Genomic DNA, 25,661 nt, shown 5'->3' with positions numbered 1-25,661 from the left:
ATCGATCGATACTGCACTTGGGTGGGCTGGGCGGAGGGGCAAAACGCAGGTGCTAGCAGGTATCTGGGCTGATCCCGCTAACACTGCGTTTTTGGGAACCCTAAACTGCTGGGGACGCTAGTATAGATCTGATCGGATCAGATATTGATCCGATCAGATACTATACCACTAAGGGAGGTGTACGGTGCGTGCGTGGGTGTTAGCGGTACTGGCGCTAACCTGACGCTGCCTGGTGCTTGCTTGCCAGTTCACCAAAATGCTACCAAAAAAACTGTTAGCGATCGCAGGGATCAGGCCTGACTCTGCGAACGCTGCAGTTATGCGTTTAGTGTTTTGTAAGTGACAGTGATCGATCGATACTGCACTTGGGTGGGCTGGGCGGAGGGGCAAAACGCAGGTGCTAGCGGGTATCTGGGCTGATCCCGCTAACACTGTGTTTTTGGGAACCCTAAACTGCTGGGGACGCTAGTATAGATCTGATCAGATCAGATATTGATCCGATCAGATACTATACCACTAAGGGAGGCGCATGCTGCGTGCGTGGGTGTTAGCGGTACTGGCGCTAATCTGACGCTGCCTGGGGCGACGCATATCACCGCCGGGCGATCAGGGGGCTAAACCTTTATTAGGTAATAAACGGCGGGTGCCCTGACACTATAAAAAATAAACAAACTAACCAGCGTCACCCGTAACGGTTATACGGTGATCAGTGGTGAAAGGGTTAACTAGGGGGCAATCAAGGGGTTAAAACATTTATTAGGTAGTATATGGGGGTCCCTGTCACTATAAAACGCTGACGGCGAACCTAAATATTTACCTCACTAACTAGCGTCACCAGCGACACTAATACAGCGATCAGAAAAATGATCGCTTAGCAACACTGGTGACGGGGGGTGATCAAGGGGTTAAAACTTTATTAGGGGGGGTTAGGGGGGTACCCTAGACCTAAAGGGGGGTAATACTAACTGTCCCAACACTGTAACTGTCACAAACTGACACTATGCAGTAATCAGAAAAAAAAAAAAAAAAAAAAAAAAAAAACCTGCTGGTGTCAGTTTGTGACGGGGGGGGGGGTGATTGGGGGGGGATCGGGGGGCGATCGGGGGGGGGATCGGGGTGTTTTGTATGCCTGGCATGTTCTACTGTGTGTGTAGTGTGTTGTGCACTCACATTGATGTCTTCTCCCCTCGGCGCTGGAACGGAAAATACCGAGCCGAGGGGAGATGACATCATTTCCTTTGCTGCTGTTTAGCATACAGCAGCAAAGGAGTGTTCCCATTGGCCGGCGGCGATCGCGAGGGGGGGGCCACGAACGGATGGCCTCCCCCTCATCTCGGATCGCCGGGGAACAGAACGGGACCGATTCGGGCACCGGGGGGGGGTCCGATCGGACCCCCCACCCGCGAGAGGCAAATCACGTACATGTACGTGATTTTGCCTGCCCGTGCCGCCTTGCCGACGTAAATCGGCGTTAGGCGGTCCTTAAGTGGTTAAGATAAAAAAACCTTCTGTCTTTACAACCCCTTTAAGCTCAATTCACAAACAGAGAGTAAAAAACATGCAATATTTATCACCAGGGTTTTGCTGGCGGTATCACATGTAATATTTGTTAGAAACAGCCTGGGGTCCCCCAATAGCTGGTTGCTAAGGAGCGAGCCAGAAAGCCCTGAGTCCGTCGAGTCCTTAACAACGGATGACTCATCAGCTGTCAAAGAGTTCCCTGCTGACAGCTGAATGTGAAAAAAAACATTCCGGCAATTAAAATTTATGAAAAAAAAAAAAAAAAAACAGCAAGGGGTCCCCCCAATGCATACCAAGCCCTTCGGGTCTGGTATGGATTTTAAGGGGAACCCCATGCCAATTTTTTTTTAAAAATGGTGCCCCCCCTAAAATCCATACCAGACCCTTATCTGAGCATGCAGCCCGGCAGGTCAGGGAAGGCGGGGGGACGAGCAACCCCCCCCCCCCCCCGAACCATACCAGGCCACATGCCCTCAACATCTTTTAAAGGAGAGGTTTAGGGTTTTTTTTTACCCCAGATCTCTCCGTAAAGCAGACCTGTCATACTTTTTTCTATTAGGATGTTTACATTCCTTGTAATAAGAATAAAAGTGATCAAAACAAAATAAAGGGACAGTGTAAAAATAAAAACTAAAAAGTAAAATAAATAATATAAAAAAAACTATTTAAAGCACCCCCATCCCTCTGTGCTTGCATGCAGAAGCAAACGCATATGTAAGTCGTGCACACATATGTCAGTGGTATTCGCGCCACACATGTGAGGTATCACCACAAACGTTAAAGCGAGAGCAATAGTTCTAGTGCTAAACCTCCTCTGTAAGTCTAAACAGATGACCTGTAAAGGCATTTAAAGCATTGCCTATATAGATTTTTAAGTATTGTCGCCATTCCACAAGCGTGCACAATTATAACGGATGACAAGTTAGGTATCCATTTACTCGGCGTAACATCATCTTTCAGATTTTACAAAAAATTTGGGATAAATATTGTGTTTTTTTTATTATTAAAGTGTATTTTTTCCCAAAAAATTGCATTTGCAAAACCGCTGCGCAAATACAGTGTTACATAAAAAATTGCAATGATCGCCATTTTATTCCCTAGGGACTCTGCTAAAAAAAAAATGTATAATGTTTGGGGGTTATAAGTAAATTTATAGCAAAAATACTGATTTTAACTTGTAAACAAAAGGTGCAAGAAAAAGCCTGGTCTTAAAGTCCACTACTCCAGGTTTCCTCTTTTTCTTGCAGCATCCTACGGAGCCACCCTTGTATGAAGGGACAAGAATTGTCTCCCCATACACTGTGTGAATGTATAGATACACACAGCCCATACACATAGCCTAGAATGGCAAGACACTCCCCTGCTCCTTCCTCCTCCTTCCAAGCTAACAGACTGACTGGTGACTGCACTGTCCACTGTTAATGCTTTCCCATGAAGGCCATTCAGAGAGCAAGAACTAGCAGCATTAAAAGTTGTAAACTGCAAGTGCTTGCGTAAGAATTTTAATAGTTTACTGGGTAATGTTTATTTTATAGTGCTCAATGTGTTAAGCAAAAAACGCTAAGGGTTTTATACCACTTTAGGTCTAATGATAGACCTGACCACAGACCCCCCAGGGAGAATACGTTTAATATTTGTAGTCGTTCCTCATAATTTTATTCTATTTCATTACCATTGAGATGTTGTTCTAGACCCTTTATTACTTTGATTCTGTTTGGCACAAATATTTTTTTATCTGGAAATTCAAGAAAAAAAAATCAGTTGAATTCTATGTTTTACTATGACTTTAATTTTGTTCGGAAAAAACCTCTTTACAAATTTTATGGTAGCCATAGACAAGAGAGATGATGGACAGAGAGATAAATTCCTGGCATCAAAGGAGACCGAGCATCAGGACCAGGGGTGGACAAGTCATCTGTGCAGAATATGCAGGTTCACAAGGGCCCTCTGAGATTTAGGGGCCCAATTACTGTAGCTGTAGATCAAGCAGGTATTGGACCACACTCATTGTCATGTAGACCTAGATACTGCTCATTTCTAGAGCAGATAAGAAGGGATTATTTGTGATGTTCTAATTATTATCATGGCTTGTAATATCCAAGTGGTGTTGGACTGTGTACCTGCACACATACAAAGTGACCTGTGAATGGACAAAGGGAGAGGGGGGTTGGGTAAGCGACAGGATCTCCTGTTGTATGGGGACACCTGTCTGGGCATCCACAGTCTGGGCACAGATGCACTTTAAGCAGCCTTTTTTATGTCAAGGTTGGAATGCAGACCAATGGCCCCCTGAAAGCTCTAAAAATTGACATTTTGAAAAACCTACCCCAATCACTATTATTCTACAGCAAAACAACCATATTGGCAGCATCTGCTTACACCACTCGTCTCTCCCCTTTTTTATCAACCTGTTTAGTTGGCAGAGCTGAACTTACAAACTTAGGAAATGCTCTACAGCTGGGTTCTCCAAACTTTCTAAACAAAGGGCGACTTTACTGTCGTTCAGACCTTAGTGGGCCTGACTGTGACTGTGGTTCAGTGTTCAGAGATCTGCCAACCTAAACTTGCTGACCATTCATGATCATGAAAGCAGGGTAGAAGCCATTAAGAGCTGAAGGAGGCTTCACAGCAACCAGCCAAAAACATTTCGATGCATGTATGTATGGCCACTGTGGTTGAAAAGAAGTTGATCTACGGATCAACTTATGTTCCACCGCCCTGTTGGAAAAAAGCCGCTCAATCAGCGCTGTAGGCTATAAACTGTAGTGATGATCTGTCCATTCTGACGGTGGGGAAGGATCCCTGCTGTCAGAATACAATGACACAGCAGGGAGTATTCCCACATCCATATTGAATGTGTGGATGGAGGAATCGGGGCAGCTTCTGAACAGTTGAATAAAAAAAACTGATTCATCTATGGCCAGCCTAGCTCATAGATAAATCGTTTTTTTCATTCAACCATTCAAAAACTGCCCCAATTCCGCCATCCACACATTCAATATGGGTGTGGGAAAACTCCCTGCTGTGTCATTGTATTCTGACAACAGGGCGGACTTCCCTGCTGTTGTTTCATATGTCAACATGGATGTCACACCACTTCCTCAAACTACATTTTTCTAAAACCGAGCTTGTAATATTCTATCCCCCACCCACGCCCTCCTCCCTGACTTTTACATAAAGATCAACAATATCAATTCCTCCCCTCACGCCAGGGTTCTAGGTGTAGTCACAACCTCTGACCTATCCTTTCGGGCCCAAATCCAATCACTGTCAAAAGCTTGTAGACTTCACCTCCTTAACATCTAAAATTCACCCCTTTTTAACTAATGAAACTACCAAACTACTCATTCACTCACCTTGTTATTTCTAGCCTTGACCATTGCAACTCCTTGTCCTTAGTCCTACCTCTACATAGGCTATCTCCCTGTCTATCATGAATGCCACTGTCAGACTCATTTACCTTACCAACTGCACAGTGTCTACCACCCCTTTCCACCAATCTCCCCACTGGCTTCTAATTGCTCAGCAAATTAAATTAAAAATACTAACAACATCATAGAAAGCAGTGGTGGGTGCTCCATTAGGGGTGCTGCCCCCCCAATCCATGCGCCCGGCCCCTAATCTACATGCAGGGTGTCAGATGCATGGATTTCAATGGGGATTTTTTTTTTTAAGCACACGATTAGAGCCTGAAGTTTTAATTGGCTTCAAAAAAATGTCTTCCTGCTTCTCCTCCCAGCCAATCAGGAAGGGAATCCTGAGACCCGATTGGCCAGGGAGTCTTAGGACTCCTGGCCAATCGGGTCCCAGGACCCACTTGCTAATTGGCCGGAAGGAGAAGCAACGGCCCCGGCTCTTCCCTCGGCAAGCTGGAACGAGGAGCAGCAGGTGGAGGGGCAGCAACAGCCTCTTCCAGCTTCCAGGAGCCCTACCCTGGATCCAGCACCATCAGCCTCCTAAGGTAAGGCCACTGATTGTCACCTTCCCGTCCATCCGTCCTGCCCCCCCCCCAAAAAAAAACTGAGCACCAGCCACCACTGATAGAAAGTCATACACAACTCCGCCCCAAGCTACATCACCAACCTTATCTCTAAATATCACCCAAACTGTACTCTCCGCTCCTCCTAGGACCCCCTGCTCTCTAGTTCTCTTTTCTCCTCCTCCCATGCTCATCTCCAGGACTTTTCCAGAGCCTCTCCCATCCTCTGGAACCCTATACCTCAAACTGTCTGGCTATCTTCTACTCACCTTTAGGTGATCCCTGAGAACTCACCTCTCCAGGAAAGCCTATCCTGCCTCCACCTAACAATAGAACTTTTAATTCTTCCATCAGCTCATCCCTCACAGTTATTACCTTTTATACCACATGCCCCACCCAATTAGAGTGCAAGCTCTTATGAGCATGGCCCTCCTAACCCTCTTGTATTTTATTGTATTGTAACTGTACTGTGTCCCTTTATATTGTAAAGCGCTGCACAAACTGTTGGCACTATAAAAATCCTGTATAATAGTAATAATATATATGAGGTAAGAAGTGGATTGCAGCCCTACTGTCTATGTGCATGCACCTGTTGTCTCCTGCTCGGTTCTATATATGTTCCAGCCCACTTCCCCCTCTAGCACCCTCTGGGTTTCCATGACGATATATGGTGGCTCCTTGCTCTAAGTGGTCATAGCTCACCCTGCTTCTCTCATTATCTGCGCTCCTCGCTACCCTACCCACTCTCATTGGTCACGCTCCAGCTCTGTTGCCAAGCAGCTTAACATAACAGTACTTAATAAAACACACACACATCTAGATGTCTCAACCCTGTGTGTTTTTGCATACACTGAAGAAATGTCAGTGCAGGAATGGCCTTTTGACATCATTAGGGTGTGCTAGTTCTAAGTGTAGAGAAAGAAGGAGCCTCTATTGTTCGTAATAGAGTGCCTGCAATGGCAATAAACAGCATGGCGAGAATTTATGTTACAATAAATAGCAACTTCAGAATAGTGTGCAGAATCAGAAGGTTGCAGGTTACAATAAATTTTCAAATCTAAATCTTCAGGAATGAAACAGATATTCTCTAAGATACTGTCAAGAGTAAGCTCAGTGCAAGATGGTGTGTGGTTAACCACCTCAATACCGGGTACTTTCACCCCCTTCCTGCCCAGGCCATTTTTCAGCTTTCAGTGCTGTCACACTTTTAATGACAATTGCGCGGTCATGCAACGCTGTACTCAAATTCATTTTTTATCTTTTTCTTCACACAAATAGAGCTTTCTTTTGGTGGTATTTAATCACTACTGGGATTGTTTTTTTTTTTTTACCAAAAAAAAGAAAAAAGACCGAAAATTTTGAAAAAAAACCAAGTTTTTTTTAGTTTCTCTCAGTAAATTTTGTAAGTAAGTAATTTTTCTCCTCCACTGATGTGCACTGATGAGATGGCACTGATAGGCACCGATGAGGTGGCACTTATGGGCACTGGTGAGGCAGCACTTATGGGCACTGATTAGGTGGCACTGATGAGGAGGCACTGATATGCCACACTGATGAGCACTGATAGGCGGCACTGGTGGGCACTGATAGGGAGCACTGATGGGCAGCACTGATGGGCACTAACAGGAGGCACTGATGGGCATTGATGGGCAGCACTGATGAGCATGCTCTGATGGGCACTGAAAGGCTGCACTGACTGGCATCACTTATGGGCATTGATTGGTGGCACTGATGGGCACTGCTAGGGCTTTCCTATAATCAGGGCACTGACAATCAGTGCCCTGATTTTAAGCCCAGGTCTCCCCTGTGAGGAGATGTCGCTGATCGGCACTCCTCGCCACACACTCTGTCAGTGTTAGGCGAGGAGAGCCAATTCAAGGCACTTCCTTGTTTACACATGACTGGCTGTGATTGGACACAGCTGATCACATGGTTAAACAGCCGTGGCCACGGGTCTTTACAGAGATCAGGGTCGCATCGTGTTGCTAGGCGTGGGCGTGTGAGATCGGCTGTTCTGGGTACCGTCATATGATGTCTACCCAGAACAAGAGCCGCACCGTCCCTCCATCATTTGACAGTGGGCGGGCGGCAATTGGTTAAAGCGTCTGTTAGGTCAGTGAGTACCATTACTGCCAGCCCCCCGTTATAAAAAGGTATAATACACAGTGTCAGGCTGAGTTCACACTAGCGCAAATTGGATGTGGTTTTCCCTGCATCCAATTCGCATGAGAGGCGATTGTAACCGGCTCTCTATGAAGCCGGTTCACATATCTCCGTTGCGACTGCGGAGCAGCTTGCACAGGAGTCCTGTGTGTCTTTGGCTCCATTTCAGCCTAGGTTCACATATGTGCGATGTGGAAACCAGCGCAATTCCAGTGCCAGTTCACACATCGCATCTCTCCCCCAAAAGAAAACATGGATTCCCCTATGGCGGGATTTTAAAGGCACTACCATACAAATCAATAGAGTATAGGTAAAATATATACTTTTATTACATAACCAAAAAACTAAATATATACAAATCAAAACAAAGAATATATGTACAAAATACACTTGAAGCAAAGTACATATAGTTGTGGATACAAATGGAAGTCTAGTGGAAAAAGGACCATATATAGAGGTTGATAAGTCTCACTGAACCGACGTGTTTCAGAGAATCCTTCATCAGGGTTCACAGAGTGAGAGTTAACATCTGGGGGATTACAAAGTCAAATGGATAATTAACATCACATAAAAAATATATAGTAAAACCCCCCCCAAGAAAACAAAAAAGAAAGACGAATCAAACTATAAACCACACTTACTTCCAATATACAAATGCTAAATAGTTATCCATGGCATAAAAACAATTTCACGGATGTCTCCCAGGCAGTGTACACTTGAAAATTGGCTAGAGAGTGTCTCTCCTTAGATAGTGTCACGGATGGTTAATGTGCCAGGGAGAAAAAAAAAGTACCCCCAATGGCGCTGAAGGTCACCGCACCCTGAAACCGGGTGCAGCGTCTGTGTGCAGGCTGGGGTCCGGGCTGCCGTGGACCTAGGAACATAGACACAGCCATGTAAAGGATGGGAGAATGGGAAGTATCAAGGAAAAGGCAAATATGGTTATATTAGTGGTGTCTAATCCTAAAAGATACATGAGAGTGGCATCCATATGTGAAAAACAGAAGAAGGAACATACCTGTGAACAAAATTCGAAGGTATGGCCTTCAGCTTGTCAGGTGAGGGGAGAGGCTGAGAGTCTGGGCTTAAAACCGACAAGCTGTAAAAAGATGGGGGAACCTAATTAGAAAAGGCAAGATTAAGCCTAGTTGAGGCAGGTAAATTACCATGAGTAGAAAGGAAAAGCCAGGCAGGCACCCCAAAAAAGCATAGATGTAGCCTAGATACAACCCAGAACATTGGAGACTTAACTTACTTGGGCAGCCAGATAGACAAGCACCGACTTAGCATCCCACTCCAACCTGTGAATCAGACTGAATGAGCCGACTTGTTTATATCCACAAGGACGAGACGCCAGCTGATTCACAAAAGGAATTAGCTGGAGAGGGGGTGTGTCCCAAACCTGTCCCATCCAAATCACCATCAGCTGACTGGTAGTCAGCTCGATGGGGGTGTGTGTCAGTCCCGTCCTGCCAATGGGCCCCCTGAGCGTCGGCTGCGCCCCGCCTCCCCGCAGCGACAGCCCCGACACCCCGGTCAAGCTGGAACGCAAGCAGAGGCATATGTCACGGTGCCGCGTCACGGAGTGACGCGCCGCAGCCCACTCCCACCGGCACGGCAAACCTTCCCTGGAGGCAGTCAGGAGACTGATCCAGGGCCGGGATGGAGGAGTGTCCAGAGTGGCGGCTCCTCCCACGATGTCACTGAGGGGAACATCTTTGCCGTGCCGGGTCCGCACACAAAAGGCAGCGCCCATAGAGGTAACATCTCACAATGTATATACCGCAAGGGGAGAGGGAAAAAGTGAAATCAAAAAAAGTGGAATAATGGCTATATTAAATGCATACATAAAGTGCAAAAATAACAATATATAAATAAAGCCAAAAACAATTCAAGCACAGATAAAACATCAGCAGTGGAGACAACTGTGAAATCGTTGCACAGAGCGATCAATCATGGGGCAAGAATGATATGTACACTAGAAAGAACCACCTATGTTCTAATGGAGGGTCCCAGTTCTGCCAAGGAGTAATTATACCCATACAATAAGTACATGTAGAAACATATAAATAAATAAAGACCCCAAGGGGTCAGATAGACTTGTATCAGTATATTACATGGTGTATGGGTGAGGTAGCAGAAACCGGCATTGGTAGTAAAGAAAAAAGGAACATGGGGACCAGGGTCAGAATAAGAATAGCTGTAAAGAAATATGCAAAGAGGGTACGAGCAGGAAAGGGATTGAAGGAAACCCTATTTCTCCATGCCCCCGGAGTCAAATCCCTCCAAGAATGGCTTAAAGCATGTAGCATCGTTGAGTCCAGGGGGCTTGGTAGCCCGCAAGTTGTAAATCCACCTCAGTTCGAGCGGAGGAGATCCTTATTCCAGTCTCCCCCCCTCGAACTGGGGTGTACCCGATCTAAAATCAGAAATGTGATTTTTGGGAATACCCAAAAACAACAAACATGCAAATTAGCTGTTTTGGAGCAACATCCGACCGTGTGTACACTCCATCGGACAAACTTTTTCAGTTTCCATCGGACTTTTGTTGGCTGTGCGAACGGACAAACTTTCCGGCAACAAAAGTCCGATGGAGCAAAGTCCGATCGTGTGTACACAAAGCCATCGGACTTTTGTACAAACTACAGTACGCGGCCGCGAGAATGTTTCCAGCGTGATCGGATCGCGCTGGTTCTCGATCCAGAAGTCAGGACCACCGCTGGCAAAAGAGCGCCAGAAGATAGCGGTGAAGCCGGCAGAAGATGCGGACACCGGGAGAAGACGCCGGAGAGACCCCCGAAGTCGGAAGAGGACCCCCGAAGTCAGAAAGGACCCCTGAAGTCAGAAGAAGACCCCGGAGCTGCCTAATAAATTACTTTAAAAACCTGTGTACTGTGTTTTTTATTGACACTTTTTTCCCTAGGTGAATGGGTAGGGGTACGATGTACCCCATACTCATTCACATAGGGTGGAGGCCGGGATCAGGGGGCCCCCTTATTAAAGGGGGCTCCCGGATTCCGATAAGCGCCCTGCCCGCAGACCCCGACAACCAACGGCCAGGGTTGTCGGGAAGAGGCCCTTGTCCTCATCAACATGGGGACAAGGTGCTTTGGGGTGGGGGGGCCCGCAGGGCGGCCCCCTCCCCCAAAGCACCCACCCCCCCATGTTGAGGGCATGCGGCCTGGTACGGCTCAGGAGGGGGGAGGGGGCGTTCGCTCGTCCCCACTCCCTTTCCTGACCGGCCAGGCTGCGTGCTCGGATAAGGGTCTGGTATGGATTTTGGGGGGACCCCCACGCTGTTTTTTCGGCATAGGGGGTTCCTCTTAATATCCATACCAGACCTAAGGGCCTGGTATGCCCCTGGAGGGGAACCCATGCCGTTTTTTTATTTAAAATTTGGCATGGAGTTCCCCATCAAGATTCATACCAAACACACTGCCTGGCATTGGCGGGGATCCAACTCGGATCCCCGCACCAGTGTCAACCCGGCTCGCAAGGTGTCAATCTCGCTAATAAAAGTGGCGAGATTGACACAATATCAGACAACAATACACAAGTTGACCAAAGGGTGGTGGTAAAGAGCTGAAAAACCACGTGATATGGTGAAAGTTGGCTGGAAAAGTCCTGTCGTCTGTATGCAAGACAAACTTTTGGGCAACTCCCTTTGTACAAAAATCCAAGGGAAAGTTTGTACAAAGTCCTATCGTGTGTATGAGGCTTAACACGACGGGATGGCAGGATCAGCAGCCATGATTACCGTGGTCAGTTCACATAGGGGACACAGGAACAGGCAGGATCAACCAGGTATTTTACAGCAGAGAAAGACAAATTACACAGCACAGGCACTATGCTGTTTAACATGCTTTAAAGAAACAGGATCTTTTTTTTTCTTTTTTTGGAGGTTACAACCTCTTTAAGGAATGAACTATGATTCCCAGCAAAGTGTGTACAGATGTGGCCTGTGTCCTGCTAACTTCAGTTAATGTGGACCTGAATGTTAAGATTTGCTGTGTTATAGGAAACCTTTTGAAATCTTTATTGTGCTTAGCTAGCATCCTTAAAATGTACCATTTGTCTGGAATCCACCTGAACAATAGTAGAGCACTTCCTGGTATGTGAGGGTGCCTAGTCTCTGCTGTGCCTACAGCCTCATAACTGTATATCTGCAATGTGATATCTAAAGCACTGCAACCTTGGAGTGTTAGCCTCAGGTGATTTGGAGTGAGATTTGGTGATGTCACTACTGTGATGTTTACTGTTCTCCTTGTTGGAGGTCCTGACAGGAGGAAGCATAACTCTGCCTCTACCAAGGTGTGTGCTTCCTTGCAGAGACATGGTGAACAGTGGCGGCTGGTGTTTTTTTTTTTTTTTGTATAGTAGTTTATACTAGCTACTTTTGTAGATGCACCATGGGGTCCAAATTTCTCTAAATGTTTCATCTTCATCTTGTAGTGAAATTTATGTATTATTGATGTATTATACCTTTTATTATTACTTTACAGATTTTAGTATATAGAGCCAACAGATTGCACAGTGCTTTACAATATATAGGGAGACAGTACAGTTACAAAACAATTCAAGACAAGAGTGTCTGGCCACTGTGGAATGTTCCTCCCGAAAAACTAACATTCTATCAGTGCATGCAGCCAATGGGTTGAAGTACTGATCAGTGTATTCTGATGGCGGGGAAGACCCACTGTCAAAATACAAATGTATGGATGGGGAATTCGATTCAGTTTTTCCGTTCAGCTGGCTGACTGAATGAAAAAAGCTGAGGAGTGTATGGCCAGCTCGTGAGAGTTTACAATCTATTATGGAGTGACATGTGGTACAAAAGGTAATAACTGTGTGGGGAATGAGTTTTTCATTCTACCCCCGGGTTTAATTGAAAAAAAAAAAAAACGTAATGTATGGGCCTAAGAGCTCAGTTGGCAAAAGTGGTATAGGCTTCCCTCGAGAGATACGTTTTCAGGGATCATCTAAAGGTGAAAAAAGAGGGGAAAATGTAATGGGGGAATGTTGGGACTTTATATGAAACACAACACCAGAACCAAATGAATCAATTAGTAGATACTATTTAATGGTGCACATGGATGCATGTGGGACAGTAATTAACATATAATAAATGACATAATAAGTACATATAATGTATACACACACATAAGTGTTCCTACATAGTAAATAATATATATTAAAATGTATTAAATGTAGCCCAAACTTGCATATAGACATAATTGATTGCACACATAATGTAAAATTGATTCAAATTTCTTCAAGGTAGTCGCATAGTAAACGCATGGTATATATATCGCATTTGCTCCTGATGAGTGGAAGTTATCCACGAAATGTGCATAGAGCTATATACCGATGTATTGTCACAGCTACCATACGTCTACTATGCGACTACCTTGAAGAAATTTTAATCAATTTTACATTATGTGTGCAATCAATTAAGTCTATATGCAAGTTTGAGCTACATTTAATAGATTTTATTATATATTATTTACTATGTAGGAACACTTATGTGTGTGTATACATTATATGTACTTATTATGTTATTTATTATATGTTATTTACTGTCCCACATGCATCCATGTGCACCATTAAATAGTATCTACTAATTGATTCATTTGGTTCTGGTGTTGTGCTTCATATAAAGTCCCACCATTCCCTCAATACCCTTTCCCTTTTTTTTTCTATATGATTCAGGGATGGAGACATACGAACTCTGCCGCAGTCGTTGTCTCATATAAAGTCCCAACAATTTTATTATTGATCACCAAAAGGTGAATAAAGTAGGAGATAACCAGAATGATTGGGCCAGGAAGCTCTAGTCTGAAGATGTTCCTGACGTGGGCATGGGAGGAGGAGACAAGGGTACTAGAAGGAGGAGGTCATGGAAGAAACAGAGAGGATGGTTTGGTTGATATTTTGAGATGAGGCTGGCAATCTAGTTGATGGCAGAGTTTTGGATGGCTTTTATGTTGTTGCTAGTATTTTAAATTGTATTTGTTGGGCAGTCAGAAGCTAGTGGAGAGTTTAACAGAGTGGGATGGTGGACACAGCGGTTGGTAAGGTAGATGAGTCTGGCAGCAGCATTCATTATAGACCCAAGGGGGGGATAGCCTGTGTGGAGGTAGGCCAATTTGGGAGAGAGTTGCAATAGTGGAGACGAGAGACAAATCTTACTTACAAATGTGACTTCCAATTTTACATATAAAAATAGCAAACCTTCAAGTCACACATAACCTTTTATTGAAGTCTGTTACACTTGTTTAAGATGCATGCCAAACCGTGCAGAGTTTGTGATCTTCCATTTTCTGCCATAGGAATCGCTTGTGACTCATGCAATGCTAACATTGATTAGAGCACAGTGAAAGCAGTGGATCCTCTGTACAAATATTCATTGAATCCTAAATTGGTTGTTGCTATTGCTAATCCAAAGTGAGCTCTACCCACCGATAAGCTGTCTGCCAATCTTTTTAATTGTCAGCGCTCTGTGAATTTGGCCCCAGAGATTGCATCAATCTCTCATAACTGTGTTTTTCTTAGAGAACTGAGCCATGAGTGGAGAGAAGAAGAGGTGGATGAAAACTATTTAAAGAGGAATTATAGTCTTTAAAAGTTTTTTTTGGAATATGTGTAAAAGAGGTCAATAGAGATCAAGAGAAGGATGCGTTGATATTTTTTTAATGACTTTTATATTTGTAAAACTGCCCATAGATATGAGAGAACATTTATGTATGCACTATAAGATTGTCTCACAATGAATTTTTAGAAAGTTTCTACTCAAAATAGGAACATTCTGATCTTACAAGCAGGGCCGTCTTAATGAATGAATACACCTGGGCACTATCCAGGGGCCCCAGGTGCATGAGGGCCCCATGATTGAGGCCAGAACAAGGGGGAGGCTGGGAGCTGTGTTAGGGGAGTGCGCTGGCAATTTGGCTGTATGTGCCGCTCTTTTTTGACGGGAGTAACTGCAATGTCACTCCTCTTAGAAAGAGCAGTGGCTAGCTTCTGCAGGAGTGAGAATTCAGCTTTCTCCTCCCTCCTGCAGGGGGCAGAAGAAAGCCAACACTGAGACTAAGAACTTACCTCAGTCTCAACATGGGAGAAGAAGGAGGAGCTGCCGTCATTGCAGGTGGGAACAGCATTTTTGATCTATGTGTACAGGGGATGTAAGGGGTCACTGTGATGTATGGGGACACTGTGGGGGGGGGGAACCTGATATATTGGGACACCTGATATATAAAGACAATGTCATGGGGACACCTGATGTATGGAAGCACTGTAATGGGGACACCCAATGTATAGGGGGCACTGTGATGGGACACCTGATGTATGGGGGCACTGTGATGGGGACACCTAATGTAAGAGGACACTGATAGGGGCATCTGATATATATGGACACTGTGATGGGGACACCTGATGTAAGGGGACACTTTGATGGGGGAACTTGATGTTTAGGAACATCTGATGCACGGGATACTGTGATAGGGACACCTAATGTACTGTATATGGACACTGTGATAGGGGAACCTGATTCTGGCTGGTAGAGGCCCCAGTGTATTACTTTGCACAGGGGCCCATGATGCTATTAAGATGGTACTATTTACAAGAACTCCTATTTATGTCTGACAATGTATGTGGATGTAAGGAAGGTAAGAGATTGTGTTTCCACTGTGTGGGAGGACCAGCCTGCCTATTCTCACAGGGTGCAAAGCTCCTGACAGCCAAATGGTACAAGGTTAGGTTCCCTGGCATATCTGTGAGGCTATGGCTGCCCATCTAGCAATGAAGCCCACTAAGAGGGTTTCAAGATGGGCAGCTTTTGCGGAATTGAAAGAAGGAAGTGGTACTATACAGGCTGAAAAAGCTATTGCCCACACTGGCCTACTGTGTGTTTTTCCCCCTGTGTTCAGCAGCCTTCTCCTGTCTCTTGCTCACAGACTCCCTCTGTTAGCATGACATCTGTGAAATCATCAAGGAACTGACACCCGTGTCTGAGCATTCCGGTAACTGGAAGTCACATGTCAGTGTTATTCCCGCACTAAGATATGCTGCCAGCTGGCAAACAAGAAGAGAAAATTCCCTATTTGTACTAAGGCAAGCAAATGAGTTCACACTCAAAAATATATCAGCTGATCGTAGAACAGATCATGCTAAACAAATAAAAAGAAAAAAAGCATAAGATAAAGGGTTAGAGATGCGGATGGGTCAATAATACAGAAAAGAAGGTAAAACATAAAACCATAATAAACGTACCTCAAAAAACAACCTAAACGTTTAAAAAACAAAACAAAAAACCCCCATAAAATAACGAACATCACATTAAAAGGAAGGATCATGGGGGTAAGTTACTAAAAAAATGCATTATATCAAAAAACAAAGGTATGGTGATTAGAGGTCGACCGATACGGGTTTTTCTCTGGCCGATGCCGATATTTAGAAATTGCGGTGGCCGATGGCCGATATGTGATGCTGATTTTTTTGGGCCGATATATTAGGCCGATTTTTTTTATTTTCCCTTCATCTCATAAAATCTAATGCCGCGTACACACGGTCGGACTTTTCGTCTACAAAAGTCCGACAGCCTGTCCGACAGACTTCCGGCGGACTTTTGGGCGGACTTGCGGCAGACTTTCTAACGAACGGACTTGCCTACACACGACCACACAAAAGTTCGACAGCCTAGTACGCGGTGACGTACACCAAGTCCGGCGAGACTATAAAACGGAAGTTCAATAGCCCGTACGACACCCTTTGGGCTCCTTCTGCTAATCTCGTGTTTATCTCGTGTTAGTAGAAGTTTGGTGAGAGACGATTCGCGCTTGTGAGACTCGTATTTTTCAGTTCGTTTTAACTGTTGTTCAGTCTGTGCTTGTGAGGTTTGTATCTGCTTTTCAGTGCGTTTGGTCAGTTGGCATTGAGAAATCTTTGTTTTATTGTCCGCTCGTTCCTGATTTTCGGGTCGCTCTTCACAGGCCTTGCTGTTCTTCAGTGCGTTCTGTTTAGTGCGTTCTGACCAGCCGACCGTTTTGAAACCATGTTACCTGTACGTACTCGTCGTCGAGCTCGTGCATTGTATGTGTTTGGTGCTGTAGTTTATTCTTCAGACCAAGACCAGTCCATGAACAGGGCGAGGAGGAGTTCATGGACCAAGAATTGGTTGCTCCAGCGTGACCAGTTCTGTCACATGCCATTGCTCCGTGAGATCCGTGAGAATAATCCTGAGGATTTCAGGAACTTTCTCCGGATGACGGACCCTGTTTTTGACCGTTTGTTGGCTTTGCTGACCCCCTATATCAGCAGGCAGGATACCTGCATGAGGCAAGCCATCACTCCAGAGCAGAGGCTAGTTGCCACGTTGCGGTACTTGGCGACAGGGAGAAGCCTGCAGGACCTCAAGTTCTCGACAGGCATCTCCCCCCAGGCTCTGGGGATCATTATCCCAGAGACCTGTTCTGCCATCATCCAGGTCCTGCAGAAGGACTATATTAAGGTAAGATATTTTTCTTTTATTAGCATCACATGTTCTTTTATGTAATCTTTGATAATGTAATGTATTTCTTGCCTCAAACACTACTTACCATCATTGCAATATAGTGTGAATGTCCCCTTTTTATCCTCACACATGCTGGATTTTTTTCCTGTTCTTTTTTGTCATGCATGTATATTTTCCTTCAATAACCTCCCTAGCATGCAATGATGGGCACATATCCACCTAGTCTACTCATTTTGAATGTATTTTGTTTGAGTGTATTTAGTGTGCTTATAATTAGCAATTAGCTTGATTTCCCAACCCCCTCCCCCCCACCTAAACTCAATCCAAATAGTGTGCTTATAATTAGCAATTAGCTTGATTTCCCAACCCCCTCCCCCCCACCTAAACTCAATCCAAATAGTGTGCTTATAATTAGCAATTAGCTTGATTTCCCAACCCCCCCCCCCACCCTCGTAAAAATTTGCTAGAATGTTCTGTGGTGTTGATTTGTATAAAGCAAATATATGTTGCACTTTGCAAAATGCATGTGCACTCTCCAAGTGCATTTGTTCCAGTGCTTTAGTAAATGAGCAGAAGCTGTGCTGATTTCCATCATCAAATCATATGCAAGCCACAAAGTGTTTTCATTAATTGCCCTTGCATGTGATTGTGTACTCCTTGCAACATGACTGCCTTTTTACCTTACCTCATTTACTGTAAGCTGGGTAGCAACTGCACTTGCAGAGTGCGACAACTGCAGTCTTATAGCCTTTTTAGTCCCTAAATCCCTGCGTGTCCTAAAAGTAATCTTTTTTAGGGATTTCACAACCCCCTAAAATGTAATCAATGTTCCATCAGAGGGGGTGAGCAATCTGATAAGTGTGCCTTTCCATATTAGTTCTTCCCGAAGATTTAAATTATTTAATGTTATACTGATGCTGGGGAATAATGTTTTTAATTGTATAATTTTCTTGCAATGTTATCTTCAAAATTAATGATTTTGGTTTTCTTGTTTGATTCCCCAGTTTCCTTCAACGCCACAGGAATGGCAGACTGTGGCATCCCATTTTGCCACCCGTTGGGACTTTCCCAATTGTGGAGGGGCTATAGATGGGAAACATGTCCACATCGTGCCACCACCCCATTCGGGGTCATACTATTTTAATTATAAGGGGTTCCACAGTATTGTTTTAATGGCGGTGGTGTCGGCACACTATGAATTTTTATATGTGGACGTGGGGAAGAATGGCCGGATGTCGGATGGAGGAGTATTTGCCCAGACGGAGTTCTGCCAGCATCTCCAGAGTGGTGGCCTGGGATTGCCACCTGATGCGGATAACGTGGAAGGACTCCCCTTTGTCTTCATTGCCGATGAAGCCTTCGCTCTGAGCAAGCACCTCATGAGGCCATTCCCGCAAAGAACCCTCACCCCGGAGAGGAGGGTTTTTAATTTCCGGCTGGCCAGAGCTAGAAGAGTGGTTGAGAATGCGTTTGGGATTCTGGCCAGCCGGTTCCGCCTGTTTCAAACCTCCATTAATTTGGCGGAATACAAACTTAATTTTATCATTTTATCGTGCTGCATCCTGCACAACTTTTTACAACAACATTCTCCAAATTATATGGTAACAGTTGGGCCTGAGGCCGGACTTATCGATGACAACCTTACGGGCCTGGATACTGTCCGTACTGGCTTGGCCCCCCAAAGTGCCCATCAAGTTAGACAGCAATATGTTAATTATTTTATGGGTAGGGGGGCCATTGCAATGGGCCAGGATATCTAAATATTTTAAATAAAAAAAATCTTGATGAAATCATGAATTATATTTATTGCTTGCCTTTCTTTTGGGCTTTCTCCTAGGTTATGGTCGAGCAGTTGTAGTGCCAACTGTATTTTCCTTTTAAATGTCTAAATAAGCTCCATTGCCACTGTAAACAACTTTTTTAAAATTATAACCAAACTGATACTGAGCATTGAAATAACAAACCACACATTTCTTTAATTCCTAAGCAGATGTTTTTATTAATCGTTGTTATGCATTCAGTTATGCATTTAGTATAAAATGTTCCTAGACAAAAATATAATGATATCTTAATAATTTCGAAAAATATAATTATAGTTAAATATTTTTACATAATCAAAAATACAATTTTTTGGGCATTTTGATTTTAGCAAACATGCGTTTTTTTAATTTTTTTTTTTGGTTTTTTAAAATCCATTTTTTTTTTTTTTTGGTTTTTTAAAATCACTTTTTTTTTTTTTTTTGGGTTTTTTAAAATCACTTTTTTTTGGGGGTCTTTTAAAATCACTTTTTTTTTTTTTTTTTGGGTTTTTTAAAATCACCTTTTTTTTTTTTTTTATGGTTTTTTAAAATCCATTTTTTTTTTTTTTGGGTTTTTTAAAATCACTTTTTTTTTTTTTTTGGGTTTTTTAAAATCACTTTTTTTTTTTTTTTTTTTGGGTTTTTTAAAATCACTTTTTTTTTTTTTTTTTGGATTTTTAAGGTATTTTCTCTAAACAGCCCTCCTTTTTTAAATGCTGTTAAACAGCCATATAATTTGACCAAAAATAATAAAGAGAAGGCCCAGAATGGGGTCAGCAAACCAGGAAATGAAGGACATGATCGATGTTTTGGGGTTTCAAAAAGGGCATTTAGATTCGACCCAAAACATCAATCATGTCCTTCATTTCCTGCTGCATACGATCCAGCCGATTACGCATTTCATCAATCTCCCCATTCCAGGCCATTATTTGACAAATTAGCCATTGGGCACTGTCTGAGGTGAAATAGTCACTTCTTGTACCTAAAGTGGAATGAAACAAAAAAATGTGTTTAGAAATATGCACACATACATAGTTTACCTTACCATAAAGCTGGTGTCTCAGACACTGACCTGGTGGGGTGCCCATGTCGCATAATTCCTGAACATCCTCGGGGGTGGCGCTGTTGCTTGACTCAAGCACAACCAGATCACCTAAAATAGAGTAGAAAAATTACATAAAAGAAAAGGCAGCCATGCATAGATTACCGTAAGCTGGTGTGTCAGACACTCACCTGGTGGGGTGCCCATGTCGCCCACCTCTCCTTCCTCCACATCCTCAATGGGGCTTGGGCTGATTTCCCAAGAATGTTCTTTTGCTGGGGGGGGACTGGGTTCCTCTTGTTGGCTGAGTGATTTTTCCCCTATGTGAAGCAAAAAATTAATATACTTAGCACACAGATATTTTAGTACATACTAATCTTCAAACATTTGTAGTGAAGTGGTGTACAAATTGTCTGTTTGTGTAGAGTTCCTAGTAGACTTCAAGATTTTAATTTCTAAAGACGATCAAGATGGATAGATATCTCGATATCTAGATATCAATATCAAAATATATCCAAAAATCTTTGGATCTCTCTCTCTCTATATATCTATAACTAAATATAAATCTTCAATCTCAAACAAAATCTAAATCTAAAAATAGATATTAATTTAATTAAAAAAAAAGAAAAAAATTCTATATCTATCTATATATCTACCTATATATTTATATACATACATATATACATACATACATATGTATATATATATATATATATATATATACACACACACACACACACACATATATATATATATATATATATATATATATATATATATATATATGTATATATATATATATATATATATATGTCTATGTGTATATATATAGAGAGAGATATATATGTATATATTATATATAGATATGTAACGATGTTTATTAAAAGATCGTTTCAAACGATGCAAACAATCGTAGAGGAATGAAAAGCACATGGAGCGGTATACGAGGTAATCAACACAAGATGAAAACACAGGTACTTACTTTTTTGCAGCACTTTCCAGATCCGTCTGAACTGATCCGGCTCCCTGAGTTTCAGGTCAGACCATCTTTTTCTAAGTTGATCCCTGGAGCGCTGTACCCCAAAAGAAGCCTGTAAAGTGTCCACCACCTTCGCCATTATTTTGGCCTTGCGCAAATTTGGCCGGGCGTACGGCCCATACTTCCCATCATAGTCCTTTTTTTGAAGAATGGCCACCATCTCCACCATCTCTTCAAAACTCATATTGGAGGCCTTAAATCTAGGCCTCACAGATCTTGTTGACGTTCCAGCCTCCGGGCTTTTTTCGCTACCTGAGGTAGTTAACATGTCGTGTGTCTCCGCCATTATTCACCCCACTACGCGCCGTAACTAAAAATGGGCGGAGAACATGAGTTAAAATCGAACGTCAGGGGCGGGCGATGCAGGCGGAGTTTCACACATGCGTAGTGTATAAAGAGGGGCCTTGCGCACGTGTCGTACGTACGTTCTGTGCGTAGAATTAAGGGGCGGCGAACATGAGTTAAAATCGAACGTCAGGGGCGGGCGACACAGGCGGAGTTTCACACATGCGTAGTGTATAAAGAGGGGCCTTGCGCACGTGTCGTACGTACGTTCTGTGCGTAGGTGATAGTGGACCGAGACGCTACTAAACGAAGGTAATTTAAAATTTATACTTTTGGTCAAGACTTTGTAGCAAGCGGCCTATATGGCTTGACAGATTGATGAGGCCTACATAGGGATAAGATGATGAGGGTTTAGCAGAAACCCAATAAAAGTGTTTTTTGTCTTGTGACTTTATCTTTTATACAGACATTATGAATCCCCTATTTAAGGATCCAGAGTTCCTTACTGCTTTTATTTCTAAATATAGAGAGATGAGGAATTTGTGGGAGGTGAAACACCCACAGTATTATGCAAAGCATGTGAGGAAGTCAACGCTGGAGAGACTTCTGGCCTTTGTCCAGGCGACCATCCCGGAAGCAACAATGGAGACATTGCTCAAGAAAATTGGGGTCTTGAGGAACATGTATAAGAGGGAACATAAGAAGATCCAGGAATCAATGAGATCAGGAGCATCAGCAGATGATGTTTATGTACCCAGGCTGTGGTACTACAATCAACTCCGTTTTCTTGATGACCAGACTGAAGCCAGGGCATCACTTTCAACCCTTCCCTCCACCCTTCCCTCCACCCTTCCCTCCACCCCAGCAGAGGCTGATGAGGAGCAAGCTGGGTCTTCCATCCTGGATGAACCGGATATGACCATCTGGAGTCAGGTAAATTATTTTAACAAATATTTACTGTACTAATATTAATGATGTTAACTGGATGTTATAATTGTCTAAAATAATTTTGCCCTCAAAATTGTGTATACATATAAATTGACAGTAGTGGCTAAATATGTTTGGCACCTGCTTGAAATAATTAGGGTGTCTGATTAGACTCTTTTATTAAAGAGATGTATTCACATTGAATTTGCTAGTCATGAGAAGCAAACTGTGTGTCATTGATGAACCCAAAAAAATATACTAAAACTATTGTCCTTTTTTTATACACAGGATGAGTCCATCCAGGAGGAATGTGGGGAAAGTGGCAGGCAGGAGGAAACCGGGCCCATGGACAGCCTGGAGGAGGCCGGATTCACCATCATCCTGGAGGAGGCTGGGCCCAGTGTCAGGCAGGAGGTGGCTGCTCCCAGTGAGGTGGCTGCTCCCAGTGAGGTGGCTGGGCCAAGTGAGGTGGCTGGGCCAAGTGAGGTGGCTGGGCCCAGTAGGAGCCTGACCGAATCCCAAGTGCCTCCCCTCCACCTTCCCAAAAAAAGGGCCAGGAAGGGGACGGTCACACAGGAGGCATCCCTGCGCCTCATGCAAGAGGCCACCCGTTTTTTAAAGAGCCCCCCCGAAGCGGAAGAGTCCTATGGCTGCTACTTAGCCAGCAGGCTTCTTCAAATGGATTGGGAGCAGCGCCTCATTTGTGAGCGACTATTTGGGGAAACAATCCAGAAGGGGCTGCAGGGCACGCTAACACGAAACACCCAACTACATGAGGCAGCCCCCCCTCCTCCTCCTCCTCCTCCTCCTCCTCCTGCCACAACTGAAACACCAGAGCCACAGCCTCGAAAGAAGGCTACAGGGAAGGCTGCAGGGAAGGCTGCAGGGCAGCGTGGAGGAAAGGCTGCAGGGAAGAGAAGAAAGTGATGACTTGGGTTCAGTCTGGTCTGACAGAAGACGCAGGCTGTTGTAGTACCACAGTCTGGGGACATCTATATCATCTGCTGGTGCTGTTGATCTCTGGGATTCTTGGACCAGATTGTGCTCCCTCTTATATGGACTCCTCAAGATTCCCATTTTCTTGTACACATACTTTTTCCAGCGTTGACTTCCTCTTTATTTTATTTAGACCATAAATAAATGGATCTTTTTTGAGTTTAGGTTTTTTATTTTAAATCATAGATTTTAGACACAATGTTTTAAATTAACAAGGGACAATAATCTCATTGATTTTGCAAAAACACAACAAAAATAGATTAAAATAATGTTAATAATGTTCGAGTGGTAAGTATTTAAAAAAAAAAAGATACATAACCAAAAACGGTTCTTTGGGTTAACTTTATATAAAAAAAAATAACAAATCACTATAAAAACAAAAATTATAAAGGGTTCTTTGTGGTAACTTTACAAACATTAAAAAAAATTTAAAATATATATATAAAAATGGGTTCCCTGTGGTAACTTTACAAAAAAATTTAGAGATAAACAGAAAAAAAGTTCCACAACAATCATAAAATAAATATCTGGATAAAAATTACAAGAAAAGATGACTCCACCAAAAAAAAAAAAAGTTTAAAAAGTATTATTAGTATGGAAACATTGTTTTGAAAAAGCATACCATGTCATTCATGAGATCAAAGAGAAAAAGAATCCAGAAATCTGTTTGGGAGAACTCTGTTTGAATATGAACAGCAAAACATCTTCGTTCTTTATAGCATTCGTAAAGAAGACATTAAATGCGCTGCATTCAACGATCACAGATTTTGCAGCGTGAGGAATGTGCTACCTACAATACGAACACTAGTTTTACTAGACCGAGTGCTTCCGTTTAGTTTTTGCTTATGAGCATGCGTCGTTTTTTTGTCCGTCGGACTAGCATACAGACGAGCGGACTTCGGGGTCCGTCGTAGTTACGACGTAAAGATTTGAAGCATGTTTCAAATCTAAAGTCCGTCGGATTTGAGGCTAAAAAAGTCCGTTGAAAGTCCGGAGAAGCCCACACACGATCGGATTACCAGCCAGCTTTAGTCCGTCAGCGTCCGTTGGACTTTTGTAGACGAAAAGTCCGACCGTGTGTACGCGGCATAACAGTCAGACCCCTTTCACACTGGGGCATTTTTCAGGCGCTTTTGGGCTAAAAATAGCGCCTGTAAAGTGCCTGTAAAACGGCTCCCCTGCAGTCACAGTGTGAAAGCCCGAGTGCTTTCACACTGAGGCGATGCGCTGGCAGGATGTTAAAAAAAGTCCTGCAAGCAGCATCTTAGGAGCGGTTTATACCACCACTCCTGCCCATTGAAATGAATGCGCACCGCTGCCGAAGCATCTGCAAAGCGTTTCAGCAGCGGCACTTCAGAGGCGCAATTAACCCCTTCCTCGGATGCTAGCTGGGTTATAAGCGCCCCGCTAGCAGCCGAATAGCGCCGCTAAAATGACGGTAAAGTGCCGCTAAAACTAGCAGCGTTTTACCGTCAACGCATGCCCGCTCCAGTGTGAAAGCAACCTTAAGTGATACAGAAATTTTTTTACATTTAAATATTTATTAAACAAAACAAACCTCCAATCAGTTCACTTGTATGTAGAATTTAGGTTAAAAAAAAAATATATCTTAAATATTAAATACACAAAAACAGGTAATCAAAACTTTTGGAGGAAAAAAAAATGGGCTTTACTGGTAAGTTTTCGGCTTAGTTTTTTAAAAAATTTATTAGTGTATTTTTTTTTTTTAAATTGCGTGAAAGACCGCTGCGCAAATACCGTGTGACATAAAATATTGCAACAACCAGTATTTTATTCCCTAGGGTCTCTGCTAAAAATATATATATATATATATATATATATATATATATATATATATAATGTTTGGGGGTTCTAAGTGATTTTCTAGCAGAAAATGCAGGATTTTCACTTGTAAGCAACAAATGTCAGAAAAGATTTAGTTTTTAAATGGTTAAACTGAGAGCTTCTACACAGAGTTCAGTTCATTCATAAGTGTAAACATTGTATCTCTTCAGGTTCTTTTTTATCAGATTTGGCAGGCTGCCCAGAGAGGAGAGAAGTCGCTTCACAGAAGATTTCAGGCAACTTGTATTGACTTCTATTACAGAAGTCATTTGCAAGTCGCGCTGAAGTTATATCGGCCTTTTTTATCAGCACAATCAGCCGATGCAGATTAAGTAAAAAACACCAAATATCTGCCGATATATCGGTCGACCTCTAATGGTGATAGGGTGTTTAAACCTCTGGGAGCCACCATTTGCATAGCTTGTATCCAAATACAATCCAAATCCAAATAGCTTGTAGTAAAATATGATTTCTGTCAACACCATGACTAAAACAACGGACATGATTAATGACCATGCCCCCAAATTCGTGGGTTTGATACTGGACAGTAAAAAACG

The sequence above is a fragment of the Aquarana catesbeiana genome, linkage group LG09 (genome assembly GCF_042186555.1).
Source record: "Aquarana catesbeiana isolate 2022-GZ linkage group LG09, ASM4218655v1, whole genome shotgun sequence".
Taxonomy (NCBI): Eukaryota; Metazoa; Chordata; class Amphibia; order Anura; family Ranidae; genus Aquarana; species Aquarana catesbeiana.
Note: the sequence above shows the minus strand (reverse complement) of the source record.